This window comes from Plecotus auritus (genome assembly GCF_963455305.1).
Source record: "Plecotus auritus genome assembly, chromosome: 2".
Classification (NCBI taxonomy): domain Eukaryota; kingdom Metazoa; phylum Chordata; class Mammalia; order Chiroptera; family Vespertilionidae; genus Plecotus; species Plecotus auritus.
Genome location: NC_137771.1, coordinates 182,517,959 through 182,539,650, shown reverse-complemented (window position 1 = coordinate 182,539,650; position 21,692 = coordinate 182,517,959). Strand labels below are relative to the sequence as shown.

Here is a 21,692-nt window from a genome sequence, read left to right as displayed (position 1 = left end):
CCTTCTTGCTGTTATCCCATGGACTTTCTTCTGTGTTTGCACACCACTAGGTCTCTTAGTCTTCTCATGATGACACCAGTTCTGTTGAGTTAGGACCCTACCTTTATGATTTCATTTAACTTTAATTACCTCTTTGAAGGTCCTATCTCCAAGTACAGTCATGCTGGCCTGCAGACTAAGGATCCTGGGTTCGATTACGGTCAAAGGCACACACCACGGTTGCAGGCTCCTCCCTGGCCCAGGCCCTGGTCGCAGCACATGCAGGAGGCAACCAATCGATGTGTTTCTCTCACATTGATGCTTCTCTCTGTCTTTCTCTTCCACTCTCTCTAAAGATAAATGGGAAAATATCCTCAGATGAGGATTTTAAAAAAAGAAAACAAAAGAGCAAGAGATTTGAATAGTCACCCCTTTTGCATATAAGCAAAAGAATAGATGCACTATATCATGTCATAGGGAGTTGAAAATTAAAACAATGATGAAATATCATTATTCATCTATTAGAATGGCCAAAATCCAGAACTCTGATAACACCAAGACTAGAGAGAATGTGGAGCAACAGAAACTCTCCTTCATTGTTGGGATTGCAAAATGGTATAGCCACATTGAAAGACAATTTGGCACTTCTTATAAAGATGAGCATATTCTTACCATATAATCCAGCAAATGTGCTCCTTAATATTCACCCAAATGAGTTTAAAACATGTCCACAGAAAAACTTGCACATGAATGTTTATAGTAGCTCTCCTCATAACTGCCAAAACTTGGAGGCAACCTAAATACCGTTCAGTAGTTGAATGGATAACCTGTGCTACATATAAACAATGGAGTATTATTCAGTGCTAAAAACAAATGAGCTATTAAGCCATAAAAAGATATGAAGGAACCTTCAAGGCATATCACTAAGTGAAAACATAAAATCTGAAAAGGTGACATAACCTATGATTCCAACTTAATATTCTGGAAAAGGCAAAACTACAGAAAAAATAAGATCAGTGGGTTGAGGGTAGGGAGGGATAAATAGGCAGAGCACAGAGTATTTTAGGGCAATGAAACTATTCTGTAAGACACTATAATGGTGGATACAGAGCATTACACATTTGTCTGAATCCATAGAATGTACATCAAGAGTGAACCCAATATGATCTATGGACTTTGGGTGATAATATTTCAAAGTAGATTCATTGATAACAACAAATGTACCACTCTGGTGAGAATATTGATAGTGAAGGTGGCTGTATGGGGAGACTGAGCATGGAGTATATGGAAATCTTTTTTTAAGTGCCTTGTATTACAAAAAGCTGGATGTTATAAAATTCTGTCAACTGGTCCAGTGATACCCAAAGAAATCAGAAATTTAAAAATATGTCCATATTAATACCTTATATAATAAAAGGGTAATATGCAAATTGACCCTAAAGGTGGAACGACCAGGGATGACAGGTTGTTATGATGCTCACTGACCCCCAGCAGGGCAGATGCTCAATGCAGGAGCTGCCCCTTGGTGGTCAGTGTGCGCCCACAGGGGGAGCTCCACTCAGCCACAAGGAGTCAGGCGGACACCCCCCCAGGGTTTCCAGGGCTGCCAGAGGGATGTCTGACTGTCAGATTAGGCCCAATGGCCCGATTCCCCGATCCCCCAGGGAGTGAGCCTAAGCCAGCAGGTGGATATCCCCCGAGGGGTTCCGGACTGTGAGAGGGCACAGGCTGGGCTGAGGCACCACCCCCCTCAAGTGCACAAATTTTCATGCACTGGGCCTCTAGTTATTTATAATAAATAATTGAAAGCAATATACATGTCCAAATATAAGAGAATATTGATACATTATAAACATATATAGCATATAATAAATACCTCGTGATCTTTGAGAATAAACTTTCTGAAAAATATTTAATGATTTGGTAAACCTTAAGGAAAAATGTACTGTTTAAACTGTATATATCAAAAATTTATTAAAAGCATTTCCCTTGGGCTCACTTGTGTCTCAGTGGTTGAACATCAACCAATGCATCAAGAGGTCACTCGTTCGATTCTGATGAGGGCACATCATGCCCATGTTTCAGGCTCAATCTCTAGCAGAGGCAGTCAATGTTGATGTTTCTTTTTCTTTCTTTCTTTCTTTCTTCCTTTCTTTCTTTCTTTCTTTCTTTCTTTCTTTCTTTCTTTCTTTCTTCTTTCTTTCCTTCTTTACTGTTTAAAGTTGATGTTTCTATCGTTCTCTCCCTCTCCCTTCCTCTCTCTCTAAAATTAATAAAAACATACTTTTAAAAAATGTTCCTTAAATTAAAAAAAAAAAAAGTGTTTCCCTTGGGAAAAGGTTTGAAGAATGAGAGGTAGGAGAAGCCCTGGCCAGGTAGCTCTGTTGGTTAGAGCAGTGTCCCAATACAGCAAGGTTGTCGGTTTAATCCCAGGTCAGGGCACACACAAGAAGAAACCGATGGATATATAATTAAATGGAACATCAAATCAATGTTTCTCTCTCCCAAATGAATAAATAAAAATATTTTTTTAAAAAGAATGAGGGATAACAAAGATTTTTTTTATTTTACACATTCAATAATATCCGGTTTTCTTTTAACTTTGTATAGGGATTTTATTTATAACTAAAAATTGTATAATTAAAATAACTCAAATTTGAAAATAAAACCTTATTAAAAAATCCAAACAAACCCCAACATTTATAAATCTTATATGGCTCCTAGTAATACCCCTCAAAAATAGAGATTGTAAGTAAACATTCAAACCAGTGGAGGAAAACAATACCTGTATGTACAGAATAATCCCAATAATGTAAAAGCACATATATTATAGATTTTAAATAGAAAAAGTCTTTAAAGTAATATATAATTGTTCATGGTTTTTCTCATTATAGTAGAATTAGAGGTGAGTTTTTCTTTATACTTTTGTATTTTCCACATTTATAAAACTAAGTGGCTTCTAGTAATACCCTTCAATAATGGACATTGTAAATAAACGCTCAACCATAGTGGGGAAACTAGCTTTAAAGAATAAAAATTCTGACCCTGGCTGGTTTTCCTCAGTGAATAGAGCATTGGCCCATGGACTGAAGGGTCCCAGGTTCGATTCCGGTCAAGGGCATGTACCTTGATTTCAGGCTCAATCCGGGGCTCATATGGGAATGTGGGAGGCTACTAATCTATGTGTCTCTCTGACATTGATATTTCTCTCTCTCCCCCTCCCTTTCAATCTCTCTAAAAATCAATGAAAAAAATATCCTTGGATGAGGATTAACAACAACAAAAATAATAAAAATTCTGTTCATGACTTTTCTGATCCTATAGCCAGAACACCCAGAAAGAACCTGCATGCCAGAAAGAACACATGGAGGTGAAGATCTATTTACCTCCGGCTGCCCTGATAACCATCTTGTGAAAAGTCACTAGCCCCCTCTCCATTCCACATCATTGGCCATTCTCTGGCTCAGGACTGCTAGGAAGCTTTTTGAAAGCCAGTAAGAATCTTCAACAATGCTAAACGTCACTTCCTAGTGAAAAGGAATATGGGAAATGGTGGGGCATGGGTGGAGACTTGCAACCTAGTTCAGCATCTGGTTAAAATTGTAGTCTTACTTCCCCACTCTGACTACCTTGGGTGGAGTTGCAGAGCCTAACCCCAGGGCCCTGCCACAGCTGACTTGGATGGAGCTGCAGGGACCCTCAAGGGCCCACCAAAGGAGGAGATATATATAGGTAAGAGCCTCCCCATGAGTTCAGTTCAGGCTTTGGATCCGGAATTCCCTTGGACTAGCAGATCTGCGAAAGAAAGGTTAAAATTTCCTCCCTTAGAGTGCTGGCTGATCGTTTTCCCATGCATTCTGCCACAACACTAGAACAGACAGTTCCCCAGGACAGACTATCTCTCCTACTTACCATCAGTCCATCTCCTCCTAACCATTGCCACCCTAGCACGCTCACTGGCTCCCTGAGATGTTTGTCTCATCTGAAGCTACACAAGTAACTGGGTGGCATCACAAGCATTGTGTCTGTATTTAAGGTTCAATAAAGCAAGGGGGAGAGAAGGCATGGCTCTCGTGAATGCTCCTAATTCTTAGTACTGTAGGAAGAGCTTATTCTCATCCCTGGTGGCTTTTCCCTGTCCCATCCCTTCCCCTTCACCAGCATTTGGTTTGCCTAGAGCACTCCATAGTGGACATGAACAATACAGCAATTATTGAAAGACTTAATTAAGGAACTCAACTCATTGAAGCATAAAACAGTTTTGTTTTAATCAATAGCATCCCCCAAACCCACCTTTGTGAGAGCCCTTTAATAACACCTTGGCCAGATTTCATACTTTTCCAGTCATTCTAAGTTGCACTGGGGTGGAATTGTTTGGGAATTAAAAAGCTAGTGTTGTTAATATTAAAAGTTCAATATCAAACAAAAATCAAAATGTGTCCCTTCCACTTTTAGCACTCCTTAAGCCAATCTGTGACTCTGGGGAAGTGTGGTCTGCTTTCTGTGTGGTATACCCTGCCCTTTCCCTCTCTCTTCAAACTCCTTCCAGGTTCTCTTTGGAGCCTCCGTAGTTCTCAACCTTGACTGCACATTTGAATCATCTTGGAGTTTCAAAACTACCAATGCCTGGGTTTAATACCTAGAGATCCTGATTGAATTGCTCTCAGGGGAGGCCTGGACATAAGGACTTTTCAAAATTCCTCAGGCGATTCTAGATAAGGCTGAACACCATTGCTGTGGACACTTATAGACACTCACTACAGAGAAGAGAGCAGGGAGGGAGATGCTGTCTAAGTGGGAAGGGAATCTGGGCTGATTCCCTCTGGTCTGATGTTACTGGGTTCTCCTGGTATGTAGGTATATTGTTTCTTTGGAGGAATAGGGCTGAGGGGTCAGCTTAATCCCAGCTCTGTCCCCCAATGCTGAGACCCTCTCCCAATGGTGTATTCCCTATAACTCCTTCTCAGCAATGGGTGGGCATCAAATGGCTTGACTTCTACCCTCACCACAGTTCTCTTCCACAGGAACCAATATTTTTGGCATTTTTTAAGAGCCATGGGAACTGGGATGATAGCTGGTGTCCTCAACTTCTTCTCAGGCACAATAATAATAATAACAACAAAAATAATCATCAATAGCATCATTTATTCAGCATCTGAATCTGTGCCAAGAATTGTATTATTTACTTATATGTTTTCTTATTTAATTATTATACAATCCTGCCAGGAGGCATTAACCCCCATTTAGTACATGAGGAAACAAAGACTCAGAGCCTTTTCATAGCTTCCCCAGCATTACACAGGAAGAGGGTAACAATGCATAGTTGAAATTCAGATCTGACTCCAAAGCAACAGCCTCTTAATCATTTTATTCTACCTGAACTCAGGTCCTCCCTTAAATAATATAGCTGTTTTCTGCTAAAAACTTCTAGATCTATAATCCAACAATTGATACCGACGGTAGCAATCCCTGGCTGAGACAGGCCAGCAGATAGAGGAAAATTACTTTACTGCTAACCCTACCCAGCACACCCATGAATGAGGCAGAGCTTATGGTCAAAAACACTTTGGACCTGGTACCTACTAGAAATATCCAGATTGGTGCAGCTCACAGTTTCACCCACTCATCAGAGGCATGTCTCAACTTTCTGTCCCCGGGACCCATTAATCACTTATAGCATGTTGACAAAGATTTTAACCTGGGGGTCAAAGTGAACTGGGGGAAGCCACCACTTTCCCAATACTGTTATAAGAGTGAACCAAGGAACATGGAAGGCCGATGGACCTTGGGTGTTAGCAGGGCTGTGTAGAGATAGCAGTGACTCAAAGCATGTTCCTGACCTAATAGCCCCAAAGTAAATGTTTACTGGACCTTACTGACCTTTACTGATCTTTACTGACCTTATAGATGGTCTGTCTGCTACTGTTTGCCGTGCTTTACTGAATATTAAACTTTAACCTGGATCCCAGACTAATGAGGACCTTGCATCTGGAGCCTCATCCTGTACCTACAGCTGCAGACAACCGATTACTCCAGCCATAGATAGCAGTAGCCCCAAGCAACAAGCTAAAGATAAGGAATGGGAGGAGAACTAGACAGAAAAGGAACACTCCAAAGATGACCTGGGAGATGGTAAAGAAGACTTGCCATGCTAGCAGTCATCAGTTGTGCGATGGTATAGGTTGCCCAGGACAAAGCCAGAGGAGGTTGGACCTGCATTGTCATTGCCCACCATTTGTCCACCATCCAGGACTCGGATATCATTGCTGTCATGTCACAGGGGAAAGAAGCCTACTACAAACCAGTTCCTTAGATCCCTGGCAGCAATTTAAAAAGGACATAAAATCCTTTTCATTGGATATCCTTACATTTGCCTCTTAGAATAACCACTATTGTCTGTCTCATTTTTTGTTCTTATATGTTTATTTCTAGTCTGCAGATGCGGAATGAAGAGTCTTAAAAGGACTCAAGCCCTACAGAAGACATACACTTCTCAAGATTCATTAAGAAAACAAAAAGGGGTAGATTTGGGGAGCCACCGCTTTCCCAGTACTGTCATAAGAGTGGGCCAAGGAACGTGGGAGGCTGATGGACCTTGGGTGTTAGCAGGGCTGTGTTGAGATAGCCGTGGCTCAAAGCATGTTCCTGACCTAATAGCCTCAAAGTAAATGTTTACTGGACCTTACTGATCTTTATTGATCTTTATTGACCTTATAGATGGTCTGTCTGCTACTGTTTGCCGTGCTTTACTGAAGGCAAGATGTGTGTCTGAAATTGAATAAAAAGTGGATAAGGCCAGGTTTCAGGGTGCCTCTCCAAGAGAGAGGTCTTCACCTGACCCTCATACCTTCTAAATTCACATTTCTTATAAAGTATTTTCATTTGTGCATTGACCTCTTCTTCATATCCTGAAACCCCCCACAAAAGGTTGGGATAGGAATATTCAGTTTATACAATAAATATGTATAAAGACTGATTAATCAATTGTGTGTGTGTGTGCTTAAAAAGTCTGTATTAAATTCTCTGCTGTGGTATACCATAGCAAGGGATGGTTTTCCCATTTTAACAAAATAAAGACATTCACTGCAGCTCTGCTTTCCATCCTTTGGATCACACTTAGATATTCCTAGCTGTGAGTCCCATAGACAGCAATGCTACTGAGCCCCTGGCTGGGAAAGCTCTAGACCTGATCAATAAAGGACGTTCGAATGGCCTCCTTTTTCAGTTGCTGTGGGTCGCTGATGCCCACTTGGTCAAAGTGGTAAGGAATTGCCAATGACAGAGCTAAGTTGGGAAACCATGCACCAGGGCCAAGTGTGACTCTAGCCACTAAGCCTATTGCTTTGCTCAATGGAATGGCCTTGGTTAGGGTTTTCTGCTTCTTCTCTAGAATGTTCTTTCTTTCTTTTTTTTTTTTTCAAACTAACGTCTGTTATTAGTATGTCCTTAACAGTGAATCAATCTGTGAATACTTATAAGCACTGACGCTGAGTCCACTCAAATGCTAAGTGCTATAATAGAAAAATTAGAATGAACTGTAAGCCTTGCCCTTAAGAAAATAAGAACCAGCTCACACAATCACACACACACACACACACACACACACACACACACACACACACACACACTGTGTAACGTAGGATATATTTAGGTGACCAAGTGAGTATTATACATGCTGGACAATCTAATGAAATGGGATCTATTACCACTGAATGAGAGAATGCTTCATTTGGATTTCTATAGAAATCTATATTATGTGTTCAGGAATGAAGCAGTATTTGAACAGGAGGATGGGCTGGGTTAAAGGCATTCCAGGGAAATTCCAGGACTACCACCTCTATGTGGGTAAGAAATCAGGCAGGAGCGTATGAGGGAGTAATTAGACACAAGCAAGGGAATTCTGGCAGTTCTGTGTGAGATTTGGCACAGCAAGCAGGGTGGAAGAAAGAATGAAGGTTTATCTTGATGCAAAGCAAGCCTACTATCTTCACTTCGATCAGCAATTTGCAAGTGGTGTGCCACAGGAATTTTTAAAACATGCAATACCTGACTATTTAGACAGGGGCACTGAACTATTGTCCCTTAGATTGTCAAATGTAAAAAGGACAACAGCCAACACACCAAAGCCGTCCAATGTCAATGAATCAAAATTATACCTTTTTTTTTTTTGTCAGTTCGGCAAAAATATATATATTTGTGTGTGTGCCGCAGAATTTTAGTAATTAGTTTATATGTGCCACTAGATGAAAATATTGAAAATCACTGACAAAGATTATATACTTATTTGGAATAGATTTGAGGGCTTGATAGAGATGAAGGAGGGAGGCCTCTCTTCCCCACTCCCCAAAATAACCTACCCTTTGGAGGAACCACTAAAATCAGGGAGATCAGACTATAGAGCACCACAGAGGACAAGCAGATAACTTGATGCTTGTTAAAGTATTAGATGGGGAGGCTCTAAAGGGTGCAGAGAATGAGTGCAGGGACTCAGGATTCAACCAGCAACTTAGTGACTGCTAGTCCCAGTCCAGGATCTCTGCCACATTATAGGACACAGGATGAATTGGCCCAGGGCTACCTCTGAGTGGGGGCAGGAAGCACACTGTACCTGGGGAGATGGATGCAGGTAGCATGGGCTGGAACTAGAAAGCTATATTATGTGTTCAGGAATGAGGAAATGAAGACAGACCAAGGTGGTGGGATTTATTGCAATCAGAATGAAGAAAAGACTTGAGACATTTCAAAGAAAGACCATTCAAGGCCAGGTGATTACATAGCAAAAGCAAAGAAAAAAATCAAAGTTGATGTCAGATTTTTTAAAGCCAAAGACTAAGGCAAGAAACAATTAATGGTGTCATTGAAAAAACTCAAGATAAATTGAGAGAGGTAGCTGGTTTGTAAGAGAAGAGCTGATTTTAGGTTTGGGCAAGTTGAAATTAAGGCAAGAAGTCTAAGTTCAGGAAAGAGCTGGGTAAGAGGAAACAATTGTGCATACAGATTGGAGCTTGTGATGTGGCTGTCATCACTTATAATTTCTAGGTTTATACCTTCAACATCTCTGCCCAAAAAAATGGTGCTATTAAATGATTGTTTTTTAAAGCTCATGAACAGAAGCAACATCATGACCAGTTAAGAAGAACATTTAGAAGTAACTTTTTCAAGCAATTTATTCAAATAATTAGATCAAATGACACAAAAGTAAACATCTGCAATGATTTGGAAAGAAACAGAAATTCTGTTCAAGAAATCAAGAGATTGTTTCTAATGAAAACATACTGGGCTCCCACATGTTACTCACCTGTTGTTTTCTTGGAATTTTTCAGGAATCCACAGAGGTATATTATTTAGTCTTAGATGTGAAAGAATCTAACTGTCCAGTCCAATCCAGGAAACTGGGGATGACTGTGAGCCAAATATTTTTAGATATCTATCTGATATAGTAAGTAAACACAGTACCATTCCCTCTTTTTATTATTCTTGACTTCTGTCCACTCTGTTTTCTCAGGGTAGCTGTATGCCACAGCAAAAGAGGAAGTTCAGTTTCTGTCTTTTGACTCATCAAGATTATGTCAACCTTGAGTAATATTCTCTTGAGAGCCATACCTAGGAACCCAGTTCAAGTGCAAATCGCCTAATGTCGCTAGATTTCCATCCCCTCAGCTATAAAATAAGAGGAGGAGGTTGGAGTAGATAAACTCTAAGATCCTATCTGGCCCTGACAGTCTATGGGTCTAGAACCTATGAATTTGTAATTGTGTCCTATGAAGACTGGTCCCAGGAGCAGGAGTGGCCAAAGGGGATTAATTGCAGTTATCATGAGGAATGGGATCTTGTGCTGCTTTGCACATGGGTAATCAGATCCCAGGCTGTCTGCCACAGGAGAACACAAAGATGAAAAAGCACAGATCTAAGCTTTTAATTCCAGAAAATAAGACACTTACAAACCTAGAAATGTTAGCATTTTTTTCTTCTTGAAAATGTTTGAGATATGGCCATGATCTGTTTAAACAGTTTATCTGTGGTTCTCATGAGGGTTTTGGGTGCCTACGGCATCTAACTCACAGAAACTGATTAATAAAAAATACAGGATTTGTTGAGAAACCATAAATAAAGTTTAAAGGATAATAAGGTATGTTGCATCACTTTTTTGTGTCTTCATATTCAACCCAAAGAAAGCAGTACACAATGATAAACTCCTCTTTCTTAGAGGTGATTGGACAGTGTAAGGTTATAGCTACAACACGTTTGAGTGAATTTCAGGATCTTAGAGTGAATGACTTTAACTGCACCACAAGCTCTGGCATAATAATCTGTTAAAATATTACTTAATCCTAGATTGATATAGAATTCAATCATAGAGTGGTATTTAACATATAACACTATGATGTACATATCAAAAATTGTCTCACCCTATGCTCATGAACTTGATTATTACTCTCTGTCCTGAAAAGAGTTGCAAGAGGGTTTCCCCTGCTATTGATACACTTCTCAAAAAATTAAACATATAAAAATAGAAAGCTACATAAGGCAGTAGAGCAGCCGTGGGCAAACTACGGCCCACGGGCCGGATCCGGCCCGTTCGGTTGTTCTATCCGGCCTGCGGAGCCGAAAGAGCGGAGGGTCCTCTTGCTCTCCCCTCCGCTCCTTTACTTTGAATTTATATTAGTTCACACAAACACTCCATCCATGCTTTTGTTCCGGCCCTCCGGTCCAGTTTAAGAACCCATTGTGGCCCTCGAGTCAAAAAGTTTGCCCACCCCTGCAGTAGAGCATCATTATAGAGAACATGGGCTCTGTCTGGGGTCAGATTTGCTTGATTTTGAATTCCAGTCTCATAATTTACTAGTTACATGGTCTTGAGGGTAAGTTACTTAACCTCTTTAAGGATTCCTCATGTGTAAAATAAAACTAATAATAGTATTAGCTCTTTGGGTCTTCATTAGAATTAAATAAGATGCTCTGTGTAGTACACTTCCAAACTACTTAGCAATATATTGACTTCAACATCTAAAACGTATGTATTCACTTCTAGGAATATATCCCAGGAAGCTAGAAACATCAGTCAGAAAGGATATATGCACCCCTATGTTCAGACCCTGTTTCCCCGAAAATAAAACAGTGTCTTATATTAATTTTTGCTCCCAAAGACTTGCTAGGTCTTATTTTCAGGGATGTCTTATTTTTCCATGAAGAAGAATACGGTACACATTTATTGTTAAATGAAAATAAAGGAAATTTATTACCAGTATACGGTACGGCAGTACGGTAGTTGTCAACACAAACCAGACAAACTGTAAATCCTACAGTATCAAGAATTTACTCATTTATTCAATGACAATCATGTCATCATCTTCTGGAACATCATCATAACAATCCAATTCCTGAATTTCCTGGTGAATTTCTTGTGACTCCATTTCTTTCAGAATCAGTGGACCAAATCTCTCATGTTTAGCAATAGCACTGTCTTTAAATGAGTACTTCTTGTCAAGGTAGCCTGCTCACAGTGCATTTGCAATGCAACTGTCAGTGATTTTCTCCCATGAATTCTTCACCCAAGTCACAACTTCTTGCAGTTTAGGTTTCACAAAGTTTCCACGCTGATTTCTCTCCATTCTATTTTCAATGTAGTCATTAATTTCCATGCGCAAATTGTCTTTGAATGGCTTGTTTATTGCAATATCAAGAGTCTGGAGATAGGTCGTCATTCCTGTGGGAATCATTATCTGATCTATTTTTCTTTCATGAAGAAATGTCTTCATGTCTTTAGCGTGGTAAGTGCTGGCTGCATCCCAGAATAGCAGACCTCTTTGGCTCCCTCGCATAACAAGCGGCAGCATTAAATAGACCCACTTCCTTATAACTGCTTGTGTGGCCCAGGCTTTTTCAGTTTCAAGAATAAAAACGCCCAAAACACATTCAATCTTTTCCTTCTTGCCCTTAGAAATGATTAAAGGTGGGATTTTAGTGCCATCCAGACGAATTGCCAAAATACAGGAAACACGTGCACTTTCGTAAGCAGTGGAGGGAATGTATGCTAAGGAGGCACCCCACTGTTCAATTGTTGTTTGAGATGATTGGCCCATAAACACTTCAGTTTCATCCATAGCAATCATGTTGGAAAGATTGTATTTAGAGAAGTCAGCATCATCAATAAAGGACTTGAATGCAAGTGCTCGCTTAATAACTTGAGTATCTTCCAACCTAAACAATGTTGTAGATCTTCTTAAAGACAGTTCACTTTGCTGAAGGAAATTATCCAGCCAGTGTTGTGATGCTTTGAAGTCTTTGGGGGCTATGTCAAACTGTGGTGCCATTGCAAGGGCAATTTCTTGAATCTGAGCCCTATTCACAACCAAAGCCTTTGCTCTCCAACCCATTCATAGATCAGGTCTTCCAGCTCGGAAAATAATGGTTGCCGACCTGATCCACACTTGCGCTTTTTAGCATTTTCCTTGTCCACTTGTTCAATGAGGTTACCATACTCTGCTCGCCATTTTTGGACCAATCGGATACTCAGCACCTTCTTTTTGCAGAAAGCAGTAAGATTTTGGCCCCAAGAGTCTTCCACGATTCCTTTCTTCTACTCCATGGAGTAGCTTTTTCTTTTTGCGCTCATTTCTAGGGGTAAAAAAAAAGGAATTGGGGTATCAAGGTGAGGAGAGGGGGATCACTCAAAATGACACAGGGGGGATCAGAGGGGGGAATCAAAATGGCACAGGAGAATCAGAGGGGGGATTACCATTTTAGTAACCCCTTTTGATCCTCCTGTGTCATTTTGATTGTCCCCTCTGACCCTCCTGTGTCATTTTGATTGTCCCCTCTGATCCTCCTGTGTCATTTTGATTGCCCCCTCTGATCCTCCTGTGTCATTTTAAGTGATCCCCCTCCCCCCACCCCTGTGCCACTGAACACCTTCACCAGACATCCCCCTTACCCCTTTATCAGACATTTACCCCCTGGGGCCTGCCTGGGGACTGTCACTGGGCTTGCTGGGGCCTGGATCTGGGCTGGAGCAGGGTCTGCCACTGACTGAGAACCTTCAGTCATCATGAAGGCGGCCACAAACATCAGGTAGTGTCACCAGAGACAGACCAGCACTCACCATCTTCGCAGTGTCCTGTCCGCTCTAATCCTCCTGTTCTTCTACACGCATCTGCGAAAGTCTCCTCCTCTCTCCCGCCCTGCGCTCACTGCTCACTCCGACCTCCGCTCTGCCTCCACACAGCAGTGACGTCAGGACTCCGCATAACGTCACTGGTTGCTAGACGCCAGACGGGGCGGCCCTAGCGACCAGTTTACGGTAAATTAATTTTCATTCTGAGACAGAGCCTGGGGGCTTTATTTTCGGGGGGAATGCTTTATATTTCACTCAGAAAGAAACCTGTAAGTAGGTCTTATTTTCGGAGGATGTTTTATTTTCGGGAAAACACGGTAGCAGCACAATTCACCATAGCTAAGATTTGGAAATAGCCTAAGTGCCCATCAGCAGATGAGTGGATTAAAAAACTGTGGTACATCTACACAATGGAATACTACACTGCACTAAAAAAGAAGGAATTCCTACCATTTGCAACAACATGGATGGAACTGGGAAGCATTATGTTAAGTGAAATAAGCCAGTCAGAGAAAGATAAGTATCACATGATCTCACTCATTTGTGGAATATAATGAACAACATAAACTGATGAACAAAAACAGTTCTAGAGACAGAAACATCAATCAGACCATCAAAACTGGGAGGGAAGGTAGGGGAGGGTGGGGGTAAGGGGGAGAGATCAACCAAAGGACTTGTATGCATGCATATGGGCCTAACCAATGGACACAGACAACAGGGGGGTGAAGGCATGAGTGGGGGGGGAGATGGGAGGGTAATGGGGGAATAAGGATACATATGTAACACCTTAATCAATAAAGAAATAAAAAAAATAAAACATATGTATTGCCCTAACCGGTTTGGCTCAGTGGATAGAGCGTCGGCCTGCGGACTTAAGGGTCCCAGGTTCGATTCCGGTCAAGGGCATGTACCTTGGTTGCAGGCACATCCCCAGTAGGGGGTGTGCAGGAGGCAGCTGATCGATGTCTCTCTCTCATCGATGTTTCTAACTCTCTATCCCTCTCCCTTCCTCTCTGTAAAAAATCAATAAAAATATATTTAAAAAAAAAAAAAGAAAAAAAAAAAACATATGTATTAATACTACAGTTTACACAGCAGTCTCATTTAATCTCATAACAAGACTATGAAGATTATGAAACTTTCTATTTTAGAGTTAAAAGAGGTTCAAAGAGATTAATTTACTTGGCCTCATAAAATAGCCAAAATGTGGTGAACCTAAACCTACCCCACCAGTCTTGACTCTAAAGTCCATGTTCTTTTTATTTACTTTTTCTAAGAGAATTATCACAGAATTCCTTTAAAAAATCACAAATTTCAACATAATTCAATATACAAAAATTCAGCAGCCAAGCAACTCCTTCAGGAGTTTGCCTTAAAGAAGATTAAGCTGTATCTTCTCTCTCTGGACAAAACTTCATTTTAATGATGCTCTCCCTCCTTGGCAGAGATAGCAAGAGTTCATTAAAATATTCACACTTTATGAATGATGGGTTTGGGGCATCTGAATAGGGTAACAACCGAGACTTGAGCATCAGAAGGATCTGGATTTAAGTTTAGCTCTGCTGCTGATTAGCTGATTTGCTCAAACAAGTTTCTTAGCCTCTCCAACCCTCAATTCACATGTCTGTAATGCAGGAGCTATTGTTTTTGTTTCCACCATGCATAAATGTATTAAGTCACAGCATTGACAGTGCTGTTTAGCCACAAAACTACCATATTCTTTCTCCAGTCTTTTCTGCATTGGCCAATACTAAAGATAGCCCTGTACTCTTGGATTTCTTTGAGGAGACTTAGGTCTACAGAAAACAAGCAGAGAAAGTCCTTGAGATGTACAAAGAGGAAAATGGTGACTTTGCCTCTTTCAGAGTGGACCAAGTGGAGAGAGTAGGCAGAGGCGTGAGTTTCCACTAATGTCCAGCTGGAGTCTGAGGGCCCAGGCTCCAACCTCTCAGGAGCAAATTAAGTTGCAGAGACCCTCTCCCCACTGGTCTTCTGGGACCAGGTGATTTTTATTATTATAATTTTTAACTTATAGGTAACATTCAATATAATATTAGTTTCAAGTGTACACAAATTAAAAAGATACATGCATCCTTAAATTCATTGCACATTATTTACAATAGACAAGATATGGAAGCAACTTAAATGCCTATAGATAGGTGATTAGATAAAGAATGTGTATTATATCTATATATATATAAAAGCCTAAGCGACTGTCGCAACCGAAACAACCGAATGGATGAACGAACAGGCTGCATGGGTGACCAGGCTGGCAGAGGGGTTAGTGAGGGCTGACCAAATGACTGAGCTGCAGGCTGTGTGGGGCGACAAGGCCGGTAGGCGGGACAGTAAGGAGCGACAAGGTCAGCAGAGGGGGACAGTGAGGGGCGACCAGGCTGGCGGGGGGAGGGGGGGACAGTTGGAGGTGACCAGGCCAGCAGGGGGGGCAGTTAAGGGTGATCAGGCAGGCAGGCAGGTGAGCAGTTAGGAGCCAGTGGTCCCAGATTGTGAGAGGGATCCCAGATTGGAAAGGGTGCAGGCTGGACTGAGGGGATCCCTGCACCCTCCATGCATGAATTTCGTGCACCGGGCCTCTAGTATTTATAATAAAACTAGAGGCCTGGTACACGAAATTCATGCATGGGGGGGGGGGTGTCCATCAGCGCAGCCTACACCCTCTCCAATCTGGGACCCCTCAAGGGATGTCTGACTGCCCTACCAGGATCAGGCCTAAACAGGCAGTCAGACATCCCTCTCACAATCCAGGACTGCTGGCTCCCAACTGCTCGCCTGTCTGCCTTCTTGATTGCCCTTAACCACCTCTGCCTGCCAGCCTGATCACCCCCTACCCACTCCCCTGCCAGCCTGATTGCCCCTAACTGACCTCCCCTGCAAGCCTGGTCCCCCCTAACTGCCCTCCCCTGCAGCCTGGGTCCCCCCCCAACTGCCCTTCCCTGCAGGCCTGGTCGCCCCCAACTTCCCTCCTCTGCCAACCTGATCACCCCTAACTGCCCTCCCCTGCTGGCCTGATCACCCACAACTGCCCTGCCTTGCAAGCCTGGTCCCTCCCAACTGCCATCCCCTGCTGGCCATCTTGTGGTGGCCATCTTGTGTCCACATGGGGGCAGGATCTTTGACCACATGGGGCAGCCATCTTGTGTTGGAGTGATGGTCAATTTGCATATTACTCTTTTATTAGATAGGATGGAGGCCTGTTGCATGGGTGGGTTCCAGCTGGTTTGCCCTGAAGGGTGTCCCGGATCAAGGTGGGGGTTCCCTTGGGGCATGGGGCGGCCTGGACAAGGGGCCTGTGGTGGTTTGCAGGTCGGCCACGCCCCCTGGTGACCCAAGCAGAGGCCCTGGTATCTGGGATTTATTTATTTTCTATAATTGAAACTTTGTACTCTTGAGCGGAGGCCAGGGCAGGCGAGAAGCTTGCCTTTCTCCATCGCCAGGGCAACCCAAGCCTCCTGCTCTCTCCAGCTTCATGGCTGCTGCCATTTTGTTGGGATTTATTTATCTTCTATCATTGAAACTTTGTAGTCTTGAGCGGAGGCCAGGGCCAGAAGCTTGGCTTCCTCCATTGCCAGGGAAACCCAAGCCTCCTGCTCGCTCTGTGGCTGCAGCCATCTTGGTTGGGTTAATTTGCATACGTGCTCCTGATTGGCTGGTGGGTGTGGCTGTGGGCGTAGTGGATGTACAGTCAATTTGCATGTTTCCCTTTTATTAGTTTAGATATTACTCAGCATAAAAAAAATTAAATCTTACCATTTGTGACAATGTAGAGGGTACGGTGCTAAGTGAAATAAGCCAGACAGAGAAAGGCAAAAACAAGCTGCTTTGTTTGTTTGTTTGTTTTTTGTTTGTTTGTTTAAATACAATAGCATCTTTACTGAGGTGTAATTGACATTCAATAAACAGCATATATTTAGAGTATACCATTTGATAATACTAACATATGTATATACCAATGAATACAATACCACACTTAAGATAGTGAACATATCCAACACCCTCAATAATTTCTTGGACCCCTTTGTTATCCATCCCTCTTGAACAACCCCTCTTGACCAACCCCTCTTGCCTCCTTCCCTGGGCTGCTGGTGCCAGCAACCAGCTACTTTTTAAGTTGAGATCCCTGTTACAGTTTCAAAAGCCAGGCAGCAGATACCATGGAACTGCCCACCTGCAATTTTTTTTTTAATTTTTGGAGTTGCGGGGAGTGTGATATCAACAGAGCAGGGGAAAACCCAAACCAAAAAGAGCAAAATTCTGAAGAGCGTACTAGGGTTATGAGTCATTAAAATCATTTAGTCCTAACCTCCTTGTATTATGATGGAAAACTGAGGCTCAGAGCAACTACCTTACCACAATCAGTGGTATGGCTAGAGTCAGACAGTCCTTCCCCATCCAGGGACTCAAGTGCCTCCCACTAGCAGTCTTTTAGAACAGCTAGTTTATGTTGTCTTGTATTTTGAAAACACAAAGTGAAATAGGTTATGGTGCATACAAGCAATGGGATCAATATAAAGACGGAATATGCAAATTGACCATAACTCCATGACAAAGATGGCAGCACCCACAGCCAATAAGGAGGGAATATGCAAATTGACAGGACAAGGTGAGAGGCGGAAGGCGGCTTCTGCCAGGGGAAGGAAGGCCTATTCTTGCACAAATCTTCATGCATCAGACCTCTAGTTAGATATAAGTGTATATATGTTGTGTATATACACAACATATTTAGGAAAAGGCTAGAAGAAAAAACACATCAAATGGATGATGGTGGTACCTCTGAGAGGAAGAGGCTAGGGTGCAGGAAGAATGGCTTTTCACACTATGCTTGATTATGTCTGTATTATCTGAGCCTTTTCAATCAAAGAGTATTCATCTTATCACTTGATAAATTTTAAAAAGACACAGAAAATAAGAAGAATGGCACATATTGGTGAATCCTGATAGTGCCTTTACAGTATATTGGATAGTAGGTATCTACTAGCTTCTTTTAAGTGCTCTTGAAACTGCTTTGATCCTATTTAGAGAGGAGGGAGAAGAACCAATTACTATATTGACTTTGCTGTGAGGAACTACTCCAGTCACCATTTTTGCAGGCACCATAATGAGAATATAAGAGATGAGTGTGAAATACTAGTAACATTTGGAGACTACTAACTATGTGCCAGATACCCTTGTAAGGGCTTTACACATATGTTAGCCTACTATCCTCACCACCACCCTATGAACTAGAGAACATTTTTATCTCAGATTTACCCATGAGGAAACTGAGTCATGGTGATAAAACTGAGAGTATTATTTTATAAATATACATGATATATGCCTAAAATTAACACCGAGGGTTTTTTTTAACTCATTAGGATTAAAAATTAGCTAAACCTAAGAACTAGAATGTATTAAGAACCTATACTCATGGGTCCTTTCATTCACTTCATCTCATTCACTCCTCACAGTGACCACATTTGAAAAATGGGAAGGTAATGGGCTCAGTAAAGTAAGAGTCTTGCCTAATGTTCGCAACCAAGATGCTCAGTCCCATGGGATTTCTCCACTACTCATGTATAAACTGATACTCATGTGCCTGCAGGAAGTGTTATGAATGATATGCAGCATTTGTACAGCAACCTATAGTTTGTGTTTACAAAGCACTTTCATATATTATTGCTTTGTTGGATCCCCGTGACCATCCTATTGACCCCAACAAACCCTTAAGCATCTTGGTGTGGAAAATGCAAACTCAGTTCAGGATCATGGAAGCTGGAGAAGAGGAGCTCAATGCTAAATGTTCTATAGCATTAACTCATTTAATTAAGCCCTCCCACAACCTGTGGGTAGATAGTACTGTACTCATTTTAGAAATAAAGACTGAGTTTCAGAAATTTTATGCAACTTAACTTAAATCTCATAGAACTAGTACATGATGGAGCCAGGATTAATATAGGTCTGTCTGACTCCAAAACTGTACTCAAAATATTTTTTGTTGTTGTTTTTTGTTAATCCTTGCCCAAGAATATTTTTCCTTTGATTTTTAGGGAGAGTGGACAGAGAGATATATCGATGTGAGACAAACACATGGATTGGTTGCCTCCTTCACAAGCCCTGACCAGGGAGGAGTCTGTAACCATGATAGCACTCTTGACCAAAATTGAACCCGGGACTCTTTGGTCCCCAGGCTGATACTCTATCCACTGAACCAAACTGGATAGAGCTGTACTCAAAATCTTACTGCTTAACAGTCTCCTCAAAAAATGAGTTTTCTTCTTGCAACTTTGACAGCTGGGGTTAGGGATCTCTGGGCAGAGGGGTGCCAGCCAGGTGTAGCCTCTGAATTTAGTGTAGGGCCAGAAGACAGTCCCTTTGACACGGTCTGTGCAAACCTATTTTTTTATAATGGCTCCCTTCTTTCCAAGACTTTCCTCCAAGGTACTTTGTTAAAGTTGTACAAATCTCTCATCTACACCACTCTTCTTTTTCTCTAGATGAAGGCAACTCAGGTCTTCAGTGCAGAAGAATTTGTCTAGCATCAAGGCATCAGTGACATAATATTCCCAACTACCACCCAACTACTGGGGAAGGCCAGTGCTAGTGATCAGTCATGGAAGAGAACCACAGCAGTATGAAAATCTTTGGAACTGGCCAAAACCGGTTTGGCTCAGTGGATAGAGCGTCGGCCTGCGGACTGAAGGGTCCCGGGTTCGATTCCGGTCAAGGGCATGTACATTGGTTGCGGGCACATCCCCGGTGGGAGGTGTGCAGGAGGCAGCTGGTCGATGTTTCTCTCTCATCGATGTTTCTAGCTCTCTATCCCTCTCCCTTCCTCTCTGTAAAATATCAATAAAATATATTTTAAAAAAAAATCTTTGGAACTGTACTTTTCTCAAAGTGTTCACTAGGAAATATTGTTAAATAACTGGTGGAGATATTTGATGATATTAACTTGATTTGTCTAGAGCTCTCCTTCCTTTCCAGACTATCTGGAAGTTCATAACTCTAGCTGGGCATCTTCACACCACCTGCACACTACACACAAATACATATACACTAACAGGTTTATCTCTTATTCATAGGTCTTTGGATTCTGCAGATCAGTTTTGTCCTATGATGTAGGGGCCTCTGACATGGAAACGCCAATAGAGGTTGACATAAACTGTGAAGTCTTCGACCTTAAGGTGGGTTGCCTAGGTAACCTTTGTCATGAGCAGTGCCAGACTACGTAACGTTTTCACACACATAGTGTATTTTGTTCTTATGGCGCTCTCTCTCTCTCTCTCTCTCTCTCTCTCTCTCTCTCTCTCTCTCTCTCTGTGTGTGTGTGTGTGTGTGAGAGAGAGAGAGAGAGACAGAGAGAGAGAGAGAGAGAGACAGAGAGAGAGAGAGAGAGAGAGACAGAGAGAAGATCAGATGGAAGGGAGGGAGAGAAACAGAGAGAATTTTCACAAGTTTTAAAGTTTCTTGAAGAGACATTTCCAAAAAGAAATCTAAATTCCTTGAAAAATGAGTAATGTTCTGAATTAGAACCATAAATAAAATGTAACCAATAATAAATGCAACATTACAAGTTATTGTAATCTTAACTTTTATATTCAGAATAGGACAAAATGTGGGTAGGGGAGGAGATGATGTAAGAAGAATATGAAAAATGGAGAGGAGAAGAAAAAAGTCTCAGTGTTCCAAGTCAAAAGTTCATTCTCTCACTGGCTACTACACCACTCAAGACGAATCTCTGATCCTCAGAATTTCTTCACTTCCTGGGCTCAACTCCTTTAATTCTAGCATCATCCATCTTTTAGTTCTTATGCGGTATCTGGGCATGCCAAGAAAGAATGTATTATCATATAAAGGATTGTTCTTATAAAAGTGATCCAAATTCTCTCCTACTTCATATTTCTAATTCTCTAAATTCCCTTTATTTTTGAGAAATAAGTTCTAAATTTAATTATAAAGCAGACAAAGGTCAGGATATAATTTTCAAAGAACTTCATAGGCATGAATCATGACCACAAATTCAAGTGCCCCAGAAATATCACTTTATTTTCAAAACATTAATTTATATTTCAAGTTGCCATCCTGCTGGGATAATAGAAAACTTAACCTCAGTCCTTCTTAGAGTTTCCCCTCCCTGCTGCTCCCCACACAAAGTTATGCCACAGTTTAAGAGTCTCACATAGTCCCAGGTGTTTGGGTGGTGGGCATGGGAAGAAGGTCTGATTCTTCCTCACTGGTTCATCAAGTCCCCCTGCTAAGGGATGCTTACTACCCTGTTCACATCACTCTTTGTGTCTAGTGTACCTGCTTCTTCTGAATCAAACTGGGGGTGCAGGAGTCTCTCTAAAACTACTGATGAACATGACTGCCAAGAATACCATATTTATCTCCCTCTGGGATCTTGCTATCTTTCAGGCCACAAGTCCAGAAAGCACTGCAGTGTGTCCTTGCTTCCAGACCCCCAGATTCCTCTGTTCTTCTCATACCTTCTCCTATGTTAGGGGCTTTTCTAGTCTCAGAAAGTTTTCTTTATTCATTTTTGAGGCCAGGGGACACTTTTCACATTTGAATTTTCTTCTTCCCAAACTAGAGTCAAGCATTT

The 21,692-nt window shown here is 41.7% G+C and overlaps 1 pseudogene across 1 annotated transcript; it reads left to right on the top strand.

Annotated features, from left to right (window-relative positions):
- Positions 1-505: 505 nt before the first annotated feature.
- On the top strand, positions 506-21,407 carry LOC308242637 (histidine-rich glycoprotein-like; annotated as a pseudogene). The gene is made up of 9 exons: positions 506-594; positions 7,022-7,240; positions 9,303-9,383; positions 9,485-9,558; positions 10,152-10,279; positions 14,823-14,989; positions 18,131-18,211; positions 20,173-20,274; positions 21,390-21,407. The product of its transcript is annotated as a histidine-rich glycoprotein-like (transcript).
- The last annotated feature ends 285 nt before the right edge of the window (positions 21,408-21,692 follow it).